General features: G+C 37.6%; 1 protein-coding gene and 1 pseudogene across 5 annotated transcripts in view; both read left to right on the forward strand.

The window, feature by feature from the left end:
• SYT1 (synaptotagmin 1) overlaps positions 1-20,344 on the forward strand; it is a 589,756-nt gene that overhangs the window by 437,155 nt on the left and 132,257 nt on the right. The window lies entirely within an intron of this gene.
• On the forward strand, positions 6,890-7,750 carry LOC129010121 (RE1-silencing transcription factor-like; annotated as a pseudogene).

A 20,344-nucleotide genomic window follows, 5' to 3' on the forward strand; every position in this document is an offset into this window, starting at 1 on the left:
TGTATATAATATTCATATATACTTATTTTATATGTATATATATATATATAAACTGTCTCAATATCTAAGAATGTTGACTAACCTTTCTTAGACATTGAGACAGATTTAGCCCTACTGTGGATATTCAAGAATACCCAAGAAAAATCCTGAGTTTTAAAATTATATGATTTTATGGATAGTTCTTTCCTATAAGTGAACTAATAATGTTACAGACATCTTCATGAAAAAAAAAAATCGATCATTCAATTACAATGTTTATAATTATTTAACAAAGTAGTGGGATGTTTCATTGAATTTTTTGTTGAAGTGGTTGACTTTGTGTAAATTTTTTGGGTGATAAAGTAGGACCATAACAAATGTTTATTAACTGATTGGTTTTATTAATTGACTGGTGTTTGGTTGGCTTGTTGGTTGAATATGAGAACATGAACCACTGGTACTTCACAATGCCCACCTGTGCAGGGTGCATGGCTCACACTTGTTACTTTCACCTGTATAATTATCGGGTGGTAGTGACATCCAAGATCACACTCATTGGGTTTCTGAAAAATTGTGAAATGTTTTTTTCTGAGCTAAGGGAATGTAGACTATTGAGCAAGTTTCCTCTTTCAGAAATCTTTGAGTACGAGCAGAGTTTGAAACTTAATACCAAGCTGACGGGTTTCACTCTAGAATCTAGGGGGTTAGGTACACTGCCCATTCAGAATTTTAACCTAGAAAGTGGCCTAACATGATTTACCCCTTATCTTACTTACCGATGAAATAGAATAGAATGTGAAGTACCCAGCATAGAGTCTGGCATATGGTAAATGTTCACTAAGTGAGAGGTCTCTCGTACCTTTTTCTTGGTTAATTTTGTGTGTGTGTTCTCTTCCCCATTTTGTGTGTTCATCTCCACATTTGTTGTGTCTTTTCTCTCTATTTTTATCTACTTCGCCATCCTTTTTCTCACCATTGCACTTACTGAGTATCTGTAGGAGTTATTAATGGGAAATATTAATTTTATCATTACACTCGTAAAACTCTAGAAGCTTTCCTCTTTGATTTCTACTCAGGAATAGAAATTTTTGGTTTTCAGTTAGACTATTTCTCTTTATCAAGGTATAGGTTATAAAAAACTGTGTAAGACAGATGTCTAGCTTACAAAGTATCTCTGGATGACTAGACCCAGTTAGAAACTTTTTCATTATAAAGGAAGTAAGATTCCACTTACATTTTATATCTGAAGAATTAAATATTCTCAATGATATCTGCTCTAACTTTTCCTGCCACTGTCCATTAATTGTAGAAAATTATAAATGTGTTAATAAATTGAAGTCTTAGATTGACTTTAGTTTATGATTTTAAAGAAATTGTTTTTCCACTTTACATGAGCAATTTTGTTCATGATTTTAGTTTTGCTTTCATCTAGCAGTGTTAAGCATTATTTTTAATGTCATAATGAGATGAAAGATATCAAAGAAAGTGAGAAAAAGGAATTCAAGGAACAGCTTTGGAATCTAGAACCAGTACTGCTAATCATAGTAAGCTGTTCTGCCAGAGACTTGGATTTAAACAGGTTAAATCAGACCCACTGACAGCCAACTCTGTGATGTTAATTAAATGGAGTAAGGTTTTGTTGCCAGAAAGTTGACAACTATAAGTCATAAGATGATGAAGTAATTGTGTAACTTATAGGATTATGTACTATTTTAGTGACCAAATAATGTGCAAGCAATTTAGAAAGAAACGGGAAGGAACATGGATAGTGTAAGAGCCTCATTTGGAAGTGACTAGGCCCATGTTTAAAAGGAAGTGGTGTGAAAGAGATAAGCTGTACCAGGAAGATCCACAAAAAAAGCACATTGTTCCCACTATTCGATTCTATCCCCAGGTGGAAACATCACTGGTGAGGTCTCCATTTGGCTTGATCGTGTTCCGCAAATTTACACAATCAAAGCCACCTCACTGGTTTCCGTTCACTTGCCGGTTTGTTTTTTCAGTGAGGCATGGTCGACTACCTTCTTCCTCCACTTCCCAACCTTCTAATAGATGAAGGTGGAATTTGACCTTGGAGACAGGTCAACCTTTCTCTTATTTTTGTTTCTTTAAAACAGAAATATGTATCCTCTAAGTTCCTAGAGATGGTTATATATAAAACTGTTGTTTCTTAATTTTTTTACTTCTCAGTATATGGCTTCAAAATCATCCTTGGTAATCAGTGTATAATTCTTCAATGTGCAAAAGGCTACCAATATGTATAGCCCCAAGCTGTCTAAGTTGAATCTTTGAGATTTTCTTCTCTTTAATCTTTTAAAAAATAAGTATTTATTGTATACACAAGTCAAACCTGAAACCAATCTTTATCTTTTTAGAATAATCTATTTAATATTTTGACTTAATTATTTCAAACATTACAAGCAACAGCTATGACTCCATTTTTCCCTTCTTATAAATTTCACTTATGTCCAGTTTTAAAATTGTCTCAGTTCTGCACCCCAGGATCAGGTAGATCATCAAAGTATTTAAACCCTTTTTATTTTAACATTTTGTTCCTATTTATAAAATTTATTTTTATCTCCATGCCTTCTACTGATATTTGTTATCTCTAAAAACAGCATAAGGAATAGATAGCACCAGAAAAAAAACTAAGCCTTTTTTTTTTAACATTCCACCCTGATATGCTGCAAGCTCTCATGACTTGAGCAGTACTGTTTTATTGTTTTGTTTCCATTAGAGAATAAGTCTATCACCTCTGCTTTGTGTAAAATTTGGTAGAGTGATTTTTAAATGAGATTGTGTAATCCAGTGCAAATGGAAAAAAAATTGATTGCAGAATTAAAACAAGTTGGAACATAATTTAATTAGTATCCAAGCAGAAGGGAAGAGAAACTACTTTAATGCTTTAATGGAAAATCAATTTTGCAAGAAAATTTCACATTTTTAAGCCTAATTAGAAAAACATTTACTTCACAGAAAAGCATGTGAAGAATACATATTCAATCAAATGGCAACAGTTTTTTAACTTCCTGTGGTCAATTCCTTAGTACTTCCTTGGAATGAGTTAAAGTCATTATTCCTTATGGCATCTTTTATGCCCAAGGATCATGAAAGAAGTGATGCTGTTTCTAAGTACATTTAGCAATCAGACAGCAACTATTCTCTCCAAGAATCTCCACCCAACGATCAATGCCCTGATTGGAAATCCTTATAAAAAGTTAATTGTTGGAATTTTAAACATGGATGCCAATAAGAACCTTCCTGGTCATTCATTCACAACCTATCACATTTGAGAAATGCAACAAAAACGTTAATTTTCATCCATAGCATTTCAGGAAGTTATACTTGTTTTTCTTTACTTGTTCATTGTCTATCTTCCCCACTGGACTGAAACTCCATCCAGGCAGCAGCCATGTCTATGGTTCCTCACCAAGTGTAATCACAGAGGCAAGAACACAGTAGGCGTGAAAAACTATTTTTGAATGAATGAATGGAGATGTTTATTGTACTGTAAGAAATGTGCCCAAACACCCTTTTTAAAGTCCGTGTTGATAGTCATTGTGTTCTTATTTTACAAATGAAGGTTAAAGTATTCTGAAAGCTAAACAGCAAAATATCGTAGCTCTGAATGCTGAAGATAGTTTAGTGCCTCTCTGGGTTTTTTGGTATGTTTCTTTAAAGATAGAGGCAGTACAGGTGCTTAGCAAAATCAACCTTGTTATTGTTTTTGTTTATGGTTTTGAAAATGATAATAGATTTTGTCTCAACAACTTTTGTTTGTTTGTTAAAGGTTTATTCAGTGTCTCCCTCTTTGTAACCCTCTTTTTCATCCTGTTTCCATAATGCACATGGAGCTCATAGATTACCTTAATTTAACTTTTATTTAAATGTAAGACTTAAAGCTATGGTGTAAGTCTCTGCCTACATCATGGAAATTGATCCAGAGGAAAATGGAGAAGAATTAGTTCTAGGGAGAACTCAAAGAGTAGAAATAAAATCTAAGTTTATCATGCCTAGAATATTTGTTGTTAATCAATTTTATAGTAGATACATTTTAGTAGTATTGAATTATTTTATAGTATATTAAAACTATAATATATATTAGTGTACCTAGTATCTATGTGTCCATATCATGGGACTTGGAACATATTGCTTTCCCTTTAAACTGCTACAGAAGTGTAGATGTGTTTTATTTTTTACGGTATCTTGGGCCATAGCTGTGGTTTATTTGAGTTTGAGTCTTTGGTTAGAATTTCTGTCACCAATTATAATTGTATTCTTATGTATAATAAATTTATCCACTTCATGATGTGGTTTCCAAGAACATGATAGGAAAAAGCAAATAACTTGAAATATCTCTCTAGTATGTAGGACTGTCATTTGCTTGCCTTTCTGGTTAAAAAGACTTTTCAGGCACAGGTAGAAATCCAAATTCTCACTTTAGAGTTTCTAAACAAAAATCCAATATTTTTTATTTTAAATTCCCTAGAAAAGTAATATAAATTAGACTCTAATTTGAAGCAAGAATTAAAGTGAGGAGAGATCCTGGACATTTTCAAAATGCACTTTGGCTACCTTCCATTGTTCTCCCTCCCATTGTCATACTTTAGCCTACTGCGCCTGCCTTCCTCGTCACAGTGATAACCACCCAAAGGTCTGGTCTCACAGCCTGGCTCTCTAGCTTCCAAAGTTCATCTTCATTAAAGCTTATATTAACTTCTCTACCTATCCTATAAACACAAATAATAGCTATCATTTACTGAGAGTCTACTATATGCTGACAAAAAAAATCTCATAACATTCTTCAAAACTGGCATTACCAAATCTGTTTTACAAAACAGGGAAGGAAGGGAACTGAGACCCAGGAAAGTTTAAGTAATGTGTCCAAGTTTACACGGACAATGCCATAACTACAATTCAAACACAGGTCTAAAAGCCTACACTTTCCATTTTTTGAGATTGAGTCTCGCTCTATTGCCCAGGCTAGAGTGCAGTGGTGTGATCTCGGCTCACTGCAACCCCAGCCTCCCGGGTTCAAGCGATGCTCCTGCCTCAGCTGCCCAAGTAGCTGGGATTACAGGTGCCTGCCACCATGCCCAGCTATTTTTTGTATTTTTAGTAGAAATGAGGTTTCACCATGTTGGCCAGCCTGGTCTCGAACTCATGACCTCAAGTGACCCACCCGCCTCGGCCTCCCAAAGTGCTGGGATTACACGCGTGAGCCACTGCACCTGGCTCACACCATCTTCTTTAAAGAGTCTCTCTTGGTCTTTTCAGGTCTGTCTGGCTCCCAAACCCATTTTCTCTCTACACTGCCATATTGCCACTAAGAGAGTGCAAGGATGTTGTCTGTTTTGCTTATCTACTTAGGCCCAGCACATTGCACTGTGACTGCAACACACAAAGTGCTTAAATAAATACTTTCAAGTAGATTGGTTGAACAAATTAGAATTTAACAAATATGCATTCTAATGTTCTATCACCTTTGAGAGAGTCATCTTTAAAAGATATCCAGTCATTCCAGTTGTACCGTAGTATCCTAAAATATTTTTGAATTCCAGTCCCTCTCTCCAAGTATCTTTCTCAGTGTATAATACGTTATCTGTTCTCAATAATGATTTGTCTTTGTCTTGAAAAGGTAAATTTCATTGAAATGGCCATAACTATGTAGGGTCAAGTATAGGCTATTAGTTGATGATTGAATTGGGTAAAACAGTTGTAATTATTGTGGGAAAGTGATGAGATGGATGTTCTTGTGAGGTTTATATTCTGACTCTGTCCTAAATGCTTTGAGTATTAACATCGTTACATGGTCTCTCAAATGGTTTGCTATGGGGAAAATTCTCATTAGGAGATATAAATTCTGATACACGTAGTACCAAGAAAAATATAATTGTTTTAATAGAAATCAATGTAAGTATTAAGTTTTCTTTTTATCCAAAGAATAAAAGGACTGAGAGTTTTCAGTTGAATTTTAAATAAAGCCGAGCAAAGTGGATTTGAGAGCCTGGATTTCATGTGTATAAGCTGACAGAGCAGAAAGTGAGGAGTGGGGGTTGAAATGGGAACAAATATAAAACAAAAGGAGAATGAGAATAATGATGTAGACAAGAGCAGTCTTGTTTACATCTGGTTTTTTCATATTACTGAAATAATGAAAAGGGTTTTGAGTGGGAAGCAATGTGAGCAACACAGGAGAATGTTTTGTTCTGTCTTCCATAGATTTAAACCTTTTCAAATATAATCTTTTCTCCTGAGTTCATCATATGCTTGGGAGCAATATTTTTTATCTTGTTTGTGAATCTTAAAATTAGATGTTTTTACCTTCTGTCTTACTCCTACCTACCTTTGAGCAGGCCAAATGTTTGCGCTGTAAAATCTTTAATCCATTACAATCTGTTACTCTGCAATTAGATGAAATGTCAGTGATTGAGTTGTACTAGTTGTACTACAGAATAAGGCAGGAGAATGAGGACTCGCTGAAAAACAAGAGCTTAAATAATTAAAGAATGCGAAAGAGAGGAAGCATACACAGACACACAAACTTACCTGCTTTAAACATGATTAAATTCTTGCCAATTATGAACAAGAACTTTTAAATACTGTAAATTAATTGTATTTATTCATTCTTTCATTGATCTCATCATATATTAAGCCTCTTTTATAAGCCAGGTATTGTGCTAATTTCAGGGAATACAGTGGTGAATAAGATAGACCCCCACGTTCGGCCACCTGACCTCCCGAGCTGGCGGGGCTGAGGCTGGAGGCCTGCCAAGAGCCGTGGGGGAATGAAGTTTGCAAACTTCCGGGGCGCCTGGCCCTGGGCGTTGGGCGAGCCCGGGGATGGTCGGAAGGGCTCGGGGGGCGGGGGGGCCGGAGAAGCCCGAACGAAGGCTTTGCGATTACAGTCATGGCCACCCAGGTGATGGGCAGTCTTCTGGAGGAGAAGGGCTGTTTACCGGCAATGGCAACATTGGAATGGCCTTGCCTAACGGCATGTGTGACTTGCATGATCTCTCTAAAGCTGAACTGACCTCACCTCAGCCTGTCTTGCTGGCAAATGCGGCCTTCGGTGGGAAAGTAAATGGCAGCTGCTATGATTGCCTGGTCAGTGAAGAAAGACAGATGGCAAAATTGATGCCTGTTGGGGATGACAGCTTTTCAGATAGTGAAGAAAGAGAAGGACTTAAAGAGTGCTGAAATAAAAGGTGAACCTCATGGGCTGAGACGTTTGGAACTCAGCGTTGTAGAACTTCAGCCTGCATTTGAGGCATCAGCTGCTCCAGAGATTTACAGCTCAAATAAAGATCTTCCTCCTGAAACACCTGGAACAGAGGACGAAGGCAAGAACTCGAAGACCAAATCCTTTCGCTGTAAGTCATGCCAATATGAAGCAGAATCTGAAGAACGGTTTGTGCATCACATCAGAGTGTACAGTGCCAAGAAATTTTTTGTGGAAGTGTGGAGAGGCAGGACGCGGTGGCTCACGCCTGTAATCCCAGCACTTTGGGAGGCCGAGATGAGAGAATCACCTGAGGTCAGGAGTTCGAGACCAGCCTGACCAACATGGAGAAACCCTGTCTCCACTAAAAATACAAAATTAGCCCAGTGTTGTGGCGCATGCCTGTAATCCCAGCTACTCCGGAGGCTGAAGCCAGAGAATCGCTTGAACCTGGGAGGCGGAGGTTGCATGCGGTGAGCCGAGATCATGCCATTGCACTCCAGCCTACACAACAAGAGTGAAACTCGGTAGAAAGAAAGAAAGAGAGAGAGAGAGAGAGAGGGAGGGAGGGAGGGGGAAAGAAAGAAAGAAGGAAAGAAAGAAGGAAGGAAGGAAGGAAGGAAAGAAAGAAAGAGAAAGAAAGAAAAGGAAAAGAAAGAAAGAAAGAAAAAGAAAGAAGAGAAAGAAAAGAAGGAAAAGAAAGAAAGAAGAAAGAAAGGGAAAGAAAGAGAAAGAAAGAAAGGAAAGAGAGAAAGAAAAAGAAAGGAAGGAAGGAAGGAAGGAAGGAAGGAAGGAAGGAAGGAAGGAAGGAAGGAAGGAAGAGCAAGCAACAGCCAAGGAATCTGGCTCTTCCACTACAGAAGAGGGAGATTTCTCCAAGGTCCGTACTCGCTGTGGCCACTGTGGCTACAATACCAATCGATATGATCCCTATACTGCACACCTGAAACACCACACCAGAGCTGGGGATAATGAGCGAGTCTACAAGTGCATCATCTGCACATGCACAACAATAAACCATATTTGGAAACTGTAAGCCTTGAATTAGGAGACATAATTATTCCTTCAAGTTTTATAGAATATCACTTGGGAGATTCCAAAGCCATAGCTATTACATGGCAAACCTAGGATAAGAGCGGTAGTATGAGTGCTGGCAGACCAGCTGTCACTTTCCTATACAGTGAAAAAGGCTGGTGAAACAAGTACAGGCCAGATTTTTAAAAATCATACTTTCTCAAGGATCTCCGCAAACTGGTGAGTGTCCTGGCTGTCTGTGTGATAGCCTCTTTCTACAGGTGAGGCCTCAAATGAACTGCAGCTATCCTGGTGTTCCTGTGGGGGCACTTTGTATGAAAAAAGGGCATGTACTCCAAAACATTTTTGTAGGTTCTTTGGCCAGGGGCCAAACAGTATGAAAGAGTCCAATGTAGGATTTTTCTTACTGATAGCAGTTATTCATTGCAGTGAAATAAAATATGATCCTAGTAGGGAATCTTGAATTCTGACCTCCCATGTTCTATTTTGAAATAACCACTTTATGTTTCTTTTTTTTTTTTTTTTAATCTGATGATCTCTTTGAGGCCGGCTTCAGATTTTGATGGTACAACATGAAAGACTAGGAAAAGCATTAATAATCTGTGGGTGGAAAACTTGTTAAAAATCTGAGAGTAAAGTTTGAGTTAAAAGTTGTTTGAATATGGAATTGACTGGGAGGCCAAAGATTTTTAAAAGCAGAAGATTCTTCTCTTAAGACATGAGTAGTAAGTTGTGTGATAACGGTGTGTGTATTGTGTGCATGAATGGAAATTGTAAATGTTGAATTCTAGGCTCCAACAATCACTGTCAACAGAAGATCAAGCTGCAAATATTTATGCTTTAAAACTTAAATTATAAAGCTAGTTAAATCTTTCTAACAACTAGTTTTAATGTTCGTGGGTACATTTTACCTAAGTTACTGTTAACATTGTATAGAGAAAGATTCATCTTAAGCACAGATTGGCTATCAGGAATTAGTTTGGGGAAGAGGTTTTTTTGTGGATTCTTTCATACTGAAAAAGTAAAACCATTTGCCTTCTGGGGAATTGAGCTAAATTCTAATCTAGTCTTTAAGACTAAAATGCTAAAAACAAAAACATGAAGGAAATTAAAACCCCTTATTATTAAATCGATTTGTAAAAACGGTTGTTACTGGAAATTGATTGGACTTGAGGCCTTCTTCCAGAAAATAAGGACTTGATTGTCAGGCCTGTATTAGGTTCTGAACCTTAATGCCATGTATTTGTACTTATCAGAAATTATTTCAGTGAAAAGTACATTAGCAGTATGAACTTCTGGTCCAGTTGGAAGTTCTTCCTTTTGAAAAATGTGATATTTGCATGGAACTGTTTGCATCTTTTTGTTTTCTAGTCCCACTCCCCCACACTGGATAGAATTTAAGCTAGAATTTTCCCTTTTGATAAAAGAACAAAAAATGAACATGTTATTTGTAAGTTGATGTGTAGTATCTAGTGATAAACTTGAAACACTAGAATACATGACAAGCCTAATCTTAGGTAGTCTTATGAAAATGAATCTCTTACCTATCTTTTGAACCTATATTCACATTGGTTTTTAAGATTTTTTGAGTTTTATTTTTTCCTTTTTTATTCAGAGCTGCTTCTTATTTTGGCACCACTTTTTTTATTTTATTGTGTAATTCACAAGGGGCTGCATTTTTTTTTTTTGATAAGGCTTGTAACTATGGCTGGATGTTTTGCTCTAGTCTTCTAAGAAGGGCCATTTTATTTTTCAGAGTCACTTATAAAGTCGTGTGTAATTAACTTTGGAGACTGTTTTGCATATGACTGCTGCTACAAATTAAAACCCAAATAGACCTCATTTCATGTCACCCTATGAATGTTGACAACGGAAGGAATACCTTGCCTGTGGTATACTGTCACTTTTGGACTGAAAAGCTGAGGAAGAAACTTAATTTTCTTTTTTGCATAAGTCAGAAAAACTTACAGCTGGTGTTCCCAGTTTCCTGGTTGACTCCAGCAGATGAAATGAACAGATAGTGTTAATTCAGACTGAAGAAATTATCTGAATCTTGGCTTGTGTAGATTTACAATCTACATGCAATATTAACTAAATCAGATAGCTTTTACAGTTTCACATGTGTACGTAGGTTCCCTCCCAGTCCCTTCCATACCCATTAGTTATCGAACTTCTAATTCTAATTCTATTGAAACATTACAACAGTGTTTTGTTGCACCAATTTCATAAACGTATGCAGTGCAATACATGTTATTTTTCTGAGGCAAACCAAAGGTAAATTTCTCAAGGTTCTTGCTGCCTTCTTTAGCAGCATTTGAGGGAGGATCTTTTATACATTTGTAACAGATCAAAATAAAGCATATTGCGAATCCTTTTTTAAAATCTTAAACCGTGTACCAAGTTTTTGGTCCAAATTGTGTAGGATAAGTTAAACTTAAATTGCATTCTATTAACCAATATGAATGTATTTCTGTAAGCACAGTTATGTTGAAATACAGTCTTAAAAAGCAAAAAAAAAAAAAAAAAAAAAAAGATAGACCCACTAAGCTTAGTCAATTAAAAATTAATGGTGAGACAGAACTACAGGGTAGATTAAAGCTCGGCCTATATGGATCACCATGACTCCGCTTACTACTGATGTGTCCTTCAGCTTGTTGCTTAATCCTTTCATAAAATGAGATTAATATTTACTCCCCTCCATGAGTTGTGACACACTCTAAATGAAATAATTAATGTAAAGCACTTAGAACAATACTTGGCACCAGAGAAGCTCTCAAAAAAATATTAGTGGTTTTTGTTATTAAAAACATTGGTCAGAGCCCTTATTTCCTTGCCAGCTGAAAAGCATTGCTCTGATGACTAGACTTACATCCTTCCTTTTTTGAGGACACTGGGACAGCCTAAGTGTTCAGAAGGCATTGTCATACATGGTTTTAATAAAAGAGTGGATATCTGAGCCTAGATACCATGTGCGAAAGTCTGTGGGATGTGAAAAGATTTCACAAAGACAAACCCAGTTTAAGGCTCAGCACATGTGAGTGGAAGATAGTGCTACCATGGTGTGACCTCAGTGATTGTGCACCAATTAACTCCTCTAAGCTCTGACACCCCACAAAGGAACTCAAAGTTTCAGGCTCTGCTAAAATAAGACAGACAATAACAAGTGTTGGCAAAGATGTGAAAAAATTGGAAGTCTTATACGTTGCTAATGGAAGGTAAAATGATGTAGCCACTTTTGAAACCAGTTTGACAGTTCCTCAAAATGTTAAATAAAGTTGCCATGTTATCCAACAATTCTACTGAGTTCTACCCAAGAAAAATGGAAACTCATGTATACACACCAAAAAAATGTACAACAACAGTAGTAGCATTTTTCATAACAGCCAAAAAAGTAGAAACAACCAAAATATTCATCAAGTGATGAATGGATAAGCAAAATGTGGTATATCCATGCAGTAGAAAATTACTTAGCCATAAAAAGAAATAAAGTCTTGATACATGCTGTAACACTCATGAGCCAAAATAGGCAAATCCACAGACAGACAAAAAGTAGATTCATGCCTAAGGGTAAGGATAGGATAGGGAATGGGGAATGACAGGTAATGGGTATGGGATTTTTTTGGAGTGATGAAAATCTTCTAGAATTAGATAGCAATGATGGTTACATAACCCAGTGAATATACCAAAATCCACCAAACTGTACACTTTAAATGGGTGAATTTTATGGTATGTGAATAAATACCATTTTTCTCAATAAGCTGTTTCTTATTTTTTATTTTCTTTATTATTTTTATATTAAATACAATTTAAAAATTATTTGAGACAGGGTCTATTTTTGTCACCCAAACCAGAGTACAGTGGCACAATCATAGCTCACTGCAGCTTCAAACTCCCAAACCCAAGCAATCCTTTCACCTCAACCTCCCGAGTAGCTGTGACTGCAGGCTGGCACCACCATGCCCAGCTAATATTTTTTGTTTGTTTGTTTGTAGAGACAGGATCTTACTATGTTACTCAGTTTGGCCTCAAACTCCTGGCCTCAAGCAATCCTCTCACCTAAGCCTCATAACCTGTGGATCACCACAGCCAGTCCTAAATCTGTTTTTAAAAAAAGTTTCAGGGACAGAGATCCTAAATATCAAAGCCTGATGCTCCAGGCTGACTGAGGTTCCATGTGAAACAGCCCTGAGGTATGCTGGAAATGTCTTTCCTGGGGCTGTTTCAAAAGTTTTGGGATATTCGCTGAAAATATTCTAGTCTCTCTTTAAAGTAGAACACTTGTCTCCAAAATCACAATCCTTATTACCATTTCTATTGATATAAGGTCAGTACTAAGGTTCACTTTTTAGAGATGAGGAACCCAGGCCTAAGACATGTGCTAGCCAGTGAGAGCTCAAGATGTAAATGCCAGTTTTTCTGATTCCACAGCCATTTTCTAGTAGTCTACTCTCCCTTAAGATAAGAAGTTTATGCCTAATTCTCCTGATGTAAAAACAAAGTTTTAAACATGAGAACCAATCTTTTTGCAGCTTGTTTTCATACTGTAGCTTCTCAGAGATTCCTCAAGTTGCTCTTTTCCGGACCTTTTTTCTAGTAACATCATGACTTTTTAAATTGAAATAAAATTGGCATGCAATAAAATGCACAGATGTTAAGTGTACAGTTCAATGGGTCTTGACAACTCTATACACAGTGTAACACCAATCAAGCTACAGAACATTTCTTATCCCCAAAGAAGTTCCTCATACCTCTTTCCAATGTGTCTTAGCCCAAGCTCCTAGAGGTAACTTCTGTTCTGATTTTTCTTACCACAGATTAGTTTGCCTGTTTTGAACTATATACCATGGAATCATGTTATTTTGTGTCTGGCTTCTTCAGCTCAAGATGATGTTTATGAGATTCTTCATACAGTAATATTTCATTCCTTTTTATTGCTAAGTGGTATTCTATTATGTGAATATATCAAGATTTATCCATTTTCCTATTGGTGGACTTTTGAGTTACTTCCAGTTTGAGATTGTTAGGAATAAAGCTGTTGTACTTGTACAGCTTTCTGTGGACATATGCTTTCATTTCTCCTGAACTGCTGGTTCACAGGTAGGTGTATGTATCACACTTCTTTAAAGCTAAAATGACCAGGACCCCAGGTAATAGTCTATATAGGAATATATTGTGATACCTACCGTACGGGCTTCAGTCATGTTTTCTTGTCATTCTCACTAGCCTTCACGATGATGCTTGGCACCACCTTGATTCTTGACCTGGGCACTATGTTGTCTATCGTGCACCATACAACTGGCACCTCATAACACACATGCTTATTCTCTAAGTGTAGGTGCATAGCCACACAATGCTGTAACATAAAAAGATGCCTTGTTTACCTGTTTCGTTGTCTTGATAGGTAGAATATAAACTTCTTATAAGTGAGGAAAGCATCTTAGCACTTTTGCACATCACAGTAATTAGCTCTTAAGAGAAAGTATGGCATGGATCAAATGAGCATAGAACTCGGAGTCCAAATCACATCAACTCTCTGAGCCTCATTTCCACATATGTTAAATATTATTGAAAAAATGTAAAATAAATTATGTACCTATGTGTTTGAAATTTAAAAGTTATTTTTCAAGCATAGATCTGTCCAGTGCCAAATGAATTCCTAAAATAAACAATCAGATACATCGAGTAGCTATCACTTTCACTATTTTATGGGGGGGCGGGGGAGGGGAAACAATCCATTGTTTCCAGAACCATTTAAAACGTTTAGGAGTATTTTCACTCTCATTGCAGGGCTGGTGAACATCTCAGTATCTTTATCACCACTTCCTTCCATCCTTCCCAGATTTCAGGTGCTCGAAGGCAAAGTGGAATGACCCCTAAGCTTTTTTCAAAAGGTGATGGAAGAATTCCCTGTCAGCCTACTTTATGCAAAACAACTTCTGGCACTGGCTGTCACCCCGCCAGCCTTATCTTCACTCTTCTTACTTTTTGCTCTACTTTAAATGTCTCTCAAATCATTATTCATATGCAATTATTTTCCCCCTGGGACAGGCCACAGCAAGATTGTGAACCAGAGATGGCAGAGTACTCACTGGGGTGCCTTGCTCCTGGGCTTCAGGAGCTGGCAGACTTCTGGCTTGGAAAAGAGCAGGACATTGCACAGTGGGAGAACCCAGGGCACACAAACCCTGCTCAAGTCAAGCTATCTACTTACAACTTTAAAATGCTTATAGGGCACTGTTGTCAGAGGTGGCTGTTGGGCGAAGTGTCAGAGCCCTGGCATCTGTTTTACCAACTCACGTGTTGGTAAAAAGAATTTACCGACAACAGCATAGGTTTGTTTGTTTATTGGAAAGAAAGGAAAAGTTTATTGGAAAGAAAGAACACTGCAGAAGAGTACAGTGGTGCACCGCAGTGAGAGGACTGAGCGCACTGCTGTGGGTTTTTCCTTAGGGGTATTCATGGACCTTAAGGCGGGAGCTTAAGGGTAATTTGGACCGTATTAGCCACATAGATCATGATAAATGGTTATGTTCGTAGACATTTTGGTGTGTTAATGTCAGCAAGAGTTGTAAAATGAGTTTTGGAATGGCATTACTGATATAAGATACTGAGCTGTGAAGAATTGTCCCAAATTTAAAAATTTTTAAAGAATGAGAAAGCTACCAAAAATGTATGGTTCCCTAAATGTACCGCAATGTGAACTATGGCACTGGCCATTCTCCTAAATTTCCATTTCCGTATAAAGAGATGTATAGAAATTTTAATTACTTAGAAAGATTGAAAAAGGCCTGGAACCAGAGGCCAACTTTAGATATTAGGAAAGTCTAATTACTTCTAATTTTCCCAGATAAGGAGTTGTGCCTCCAGAGGGCCTGTTTAATAGTCACCAGGTGACCCGTACTCTCTTCTAAATTCCTCAAATAAGGAGTTTTTGTCTCCGGGGCCTGTTCAATGGTCACCAGGTGATTTTCATTCTCTTCTGCGACCCGGTTTGTCCTCGAATGGAACCCTGTTTCCAGCATCCCTTCTGAAAGCCTTCTACACCAATATTTCTCTTTTCATGTGGACTATAACTATGTTATATGCAAGAATAAATTCCTGGACCCTGGATAACACTAGAATACAGATGGGAACATTTATGAGTGAAGTGAAGGCCCCATGTACAATTCTAGAAGAGGACAGAAAGGAAAATTTGCAACTATCTCTAATCAACTTTTCTTATTCTCTAAGCTGCAAATACTCTGGAATGTGGTCGGAGGTTGTGATTTCCTGCAAGTTAACCAACTGCTCTTCACTTTAAGCTGTGATTTCTACATGAATAAATAAATATTCCAACAAGGTGCTTCCCTGAATTTTCACGTTCTGCTAGTGTTTTAAAAAGAGGAGGAAAAAAAAGTTTTTCAGAAACCAACATAGTGTCAGAAATAGTCTGCTCTTAATTGTATCTCAGCGTCAAAAAACAAAAACAGAGTGAGATTAGAATATTAAAATAGGTAGAGAGTGTGGAATTTTATGTTTTTATTTTAGAACGTATTTTTGGATAGCCTCCCAAGTCATAAACAGGGAATATAGAAAGCAGCCTTTGAAATGCCTGCCTGAGATAAAATCAACATTAATGTTTGACTTTGAATCAGAGGAGAGCGGTATGCCTCTTTTCAAGGTCATCGACTTTCCAAGCTGTGTCACACAGATGTTCTGTTTATGTTGAAGCCATGCTGCCATATTTGAAGATGACATAAAGGCAATGGAACCTATGTGTCGCAGTAGGATTACCTAATTTTGGTTTAAAAAATGCCATTTTTGTTTCTTTTTGGTGAACAGTGCTCTCTGTTTCCTGGAAAATCACGTATAGTGCAAATTTACCTTTACTCATGTTTAAGCTCACACCTATTGAGTATCTGTTTAAGTCAAGCACTGTGCTAAGTGTGTAACTCATTTACTCACAACAACACTGTGGGGTAGGCACCATTATTATCTCCAATTTATAGACAAAGAAGCTGAAATTCAGAGAAGTTGGAATTCCACGTGGCCAAGTAGCTAATAACGGGAGGGCTGAGATTCAGAATTTTGTCTGACCGCAAGGTTCTTATCCATCATGTTAAATTTACTCTAACTTAGAAACAGGTTACAGGGCCTATGCTAGGGGTGATGTTTTGGTCTGCAATACATACACTCCACACATGCCCTATAGTTGTCTGTTTCCTTACTCCAGACTCCCAAGAATTCTGCCAACACCACAACACCACACAGTACCAAGAGAGGGCTGCAACAGCCGGCATCCATTCAACACCACTCCCAAGTCTCTTAGCTGCTCCCAAGATTTCTGGGCCACTCTTTCCATGATACACATATGCATGAAAAATCCCATATAAAATTCACATGCTTCTGTTTTCAAGTCCCTCTATTCCCCATCCTTTGCTTTATTCCATTCCACAATAGTGCAAGTTCCTGGAAAAACGCAGTAATGTCTTCCAGCTCTTTCATCACCTTCCCTTTTACCAAATAGGATGAGGAGCATGGAGTAGAATATCCATCCCTGTAATTATACCTAAAACACTAAAGATCAGTGAAGTGTGTATTTTAATGTTTTCCAAATAGTATTAATTAGGGGTACTTGAATATATGAGAAATGTCTTTGCAAAGTAAATGTTTTATGTGCTTAGAGTTTTCTAAGCCCCTGTTTTTCATAATGCAATACAAGCTCTTTATTAGTACCCTCTGGATGAGATAAGATATTGAGCTGTGAAGAATTGCCCAAAATTTAAAACTTTTTAAAGAATAAAAAAGCTACCAAAAAATGTATGATTCCCTAAAATGTACTGCGAAGTGAACTGCAGCACTGACCATTCTCCCAAATTTCCATCCCAAAACCCTGCTTCTCATGAAAGAGAGAGAGAAAAATAGGGAGAAAAAAGCACATGCTGCATCTTACAAAACCAGATAGTTACTAAATGCTTGTCATTCGGTCCCCAAATTATCCTTTCTTGAAATCCAAATCTTTAATATTTTAAAGAATAAATTGCAGCATTTCTGCCTGGAGGTTTTTATGTCATCTTTATAGGAATTATTTTGACCTATTTTACATACAACTTAGCTAAATTTTTGTGTTAGATCTGAATCTTGGAGCATAACTAGTCTGTATTAGATGAGGAACGGTTGTCATTTTCAATTATGACTCTCCAAACTTCATATCAGCTGGTGCTATGGCCCTGATTTCCTGTATCAGCAGCACCTCTCTTGGGTAATTTATCTTTTTTTCTTTTTCCTTTTTTTTTTTTTTTTTGAGACAGAGTGGTGTGATCTCAGCTCACTGCAACCTCCGCCTCCTGGGGTTCAGGTGATTCTCCTGCCTCAGCCTCCCAAGTAGCTTGGACTATAGGCATGTTCCACCAGGCACAGCTAATTTTTGTGTTTTTAGTAGAGATGGGGTTTCACCATGTTGGCCAGGATGGTCTCTCTCTCTTGGCCTCGTGATCTGCCCGCCTCAGCCTCCCAAAGTGCTGGGATTACAGGTGTGAGCCACCACGCCTGGCCTCTCGGGTAATTTCTGAAGACCTTGATTCTCACCACCACTGCAAACCCCCAAACCCAACCCATTCTGCCTGCTGGCTTGTGCTCCCTCTTCAGAACTTTCCTAATTTTGTGATTCTAATTGCTGCTCAGTCCACTTGAGAGGAAAAACAATGGACAAACTTAATTTAAATCTGAAATAACTAATTAGTTCAATGAAATTTCACAAACTGTGTTACAGATATTATTAAGCCAAATTTGCAAATTAGGTAACTGAGACTCAGAAAGGCCAAGAAATTTATCTGGAATCATATAACTAAGCAAGTAATGGCCAAAAATTTAAATCAAAAGTTTGCCCTACTCCAAAGTGTGTGTTAATTACTACTTTTAAATTCTCTTAAAGCAGGGACTTCATGTTAAATTCCTAGTGTTGGGAGTTCAGGAAATGTTCAAGAAAAGTATGAGGGTCCCTGGTAATGAACTTATGAAAGAAATGTATCATGTGAATATGGTGGCTTTTCCTCTTTTAACGAATGGATTGAAGGTTTTCCTGAAAAATTGATGAGGGATAACTTTAAAAGGTGCCTATTTAAATTAGCATACAGGCAGTTTGAATTCTAGTTCTTCCTCTTTTAGTATGTTAGAGGGAAGGAAATGGTTTATCCCAGTGACTGCTACTCCATAGACACCTGAACTGAACCTGAAAATAGAAAAGGAATGGGACTTAGCTGAATTTTAACAGGGATCGTTTAGGCCAGGGCTGCTGTTCAGGGCACTGGGTTTGAGTCTGAGACTAGTATTTACCAAAATGTGCTGTACAAGTCATCAGGGGATACATTCATGGAAAAACTCAGTACGCAAGGACAAGGACCAAACCTTCTTTCAGATCCTCATGTTGAGCATGTAATGAATTCAGTGCCCTGGGCTAGAATTTAAGTAACTGGGAGCAGAAACCAGTTCATCATATGTAATTTCTATAGGAAGATAATGCTTCAGATATCATGTGATTTCCTCCAAGTGGAGCACAGCCACTTGCCCAGCCATTAGTTAGAGTGCCCAGACGAGAGAAGAGAAGCAGAGGCTGGGAACATAACAGGGGAGTGCAGTTGATTGTTCCTCTCAGGGCCAAGATGAAGTGACCCACCGTTTCCCACCGCCCCTCCCACTCTCAGTATACAGTCTGGTCAATGTTCCCTAAGAAAATGATTCATCCAGCATGCCCCCTTTCCAGCTGAAATCACATACACTTGACTTCAGAACTGAGAACAAAAATGGGTCTTCCTAAATGCAAGTTCTGGCATGCCTAAACAAAAATTTCGTATATAGTAAGCTAAAATCTCCTAAAGAGTTTAAGGCATAACTTATTCAAACGTATTCTGAGACTGTGAAAATTGAGGACTCATCTATCCTCAAATGGAAACTGCTGCCGGCCTCATCTTCTGCACCTTCTCCTTCTTTTTACAAAAAACTCTGAGATTTACCACTTAAATGCCTGCATCTGTTTGGATTAACTTTCATGTTCCATATATTTCTGTTTTTATTAGTTCATCTTTGTCCTCCAAATGTGGGTCATCATACAAGTGATAAGTTTAAGATTTACATTCTCTTTGTTCTTATGAGTGTGTCAGTGAATATTATTAATATTGCCTCACATTTGCAGGACACTTTCATGTGCTATAGAAGCCATTGGAACCCAGCCCTGTATTTCTGAACCAAATTCTCTCCTCCCTCAAACTCTCGGGGCATTAGGCATTCCCTCAATTATGTGGCATCTATGGCAGTTTCTAATTTGATTGGGGCTCTTAAAATAGAACCAGAATCTCTTTTTTGGAGGGAGAGAACGCAGTGATGAGTATTTATTAATTAGGGGGAAAGCCTCCACTTGAGGCAGCTGGGAATGACTTTCTGAAGACATTAAAATCCAAATAAAAAGAAAGACATTCAAATGTGGGAAGAAAAAGTAAACCCAGTAAGACCCTCCTGAAAGTGTTAAATGTTGAAACAGATATCTGAAAGAACCAACTTCTTTGGAGGATTTTTAAAAATAAGAATTGGGGCATGGATTTGTAGTCTTGCTTCAAGGCAAGGGAATAGACAAGGTGATCTCCCGTGGGATCTAACAGCCCTGTAATTCATCAAAGAAGGTATTTAAAAGCAAAGCCATGGGGGAAAGAGAACAGTGGCATCAATCTAAATCAAGCCTTACATGCATTTTCTCTCTCTTTTTTTTTTTTTTTTCCACTTCTGATCCCTCCCTGCATTTTTGTAAGACCCATCACAGCAGGACATTATCTCTACAATTACTTTGACAAACACTTGGGTTTTTAGTGTCTTCCAAAGTAATCTATTTTTGACGGTGAAAAGTAGAGGAAACTGATTCCTGAAGCTATGAACTAAAATGACAGATTTGGGGATCTGATTTACCAGAGTGGGTTTTCCATATATCAGCCCTTGCTGACATTCCTGGGGCAAGTACCCACAGGCACAAACTCTCAATGGAAAGTCGGATAAATGTAACACAAACAACAGTCATAAGCTGACTTTCCTATCAGGTGCCTTGTAAAAAAATAGGTACAACATTTTATAAATCTTTTATTT

Source organism: Pongo pygmaeus, chromosome 10 (assembly GCF_028885625.2).
Source record: "Pongo pygmaeus isolate AG05252 chromosome 10, NHGRI_mPonPyg2-v2.0_pri, whole genome shotgun sequence".
In the NCBI taxonomy this organism is placed as follows: domain Eukaryota; kingdom Metazoa; phylum Chordata; class Mammalia; order Primates; family Hominidae; genus Pongo; species Pongo pygmaeus.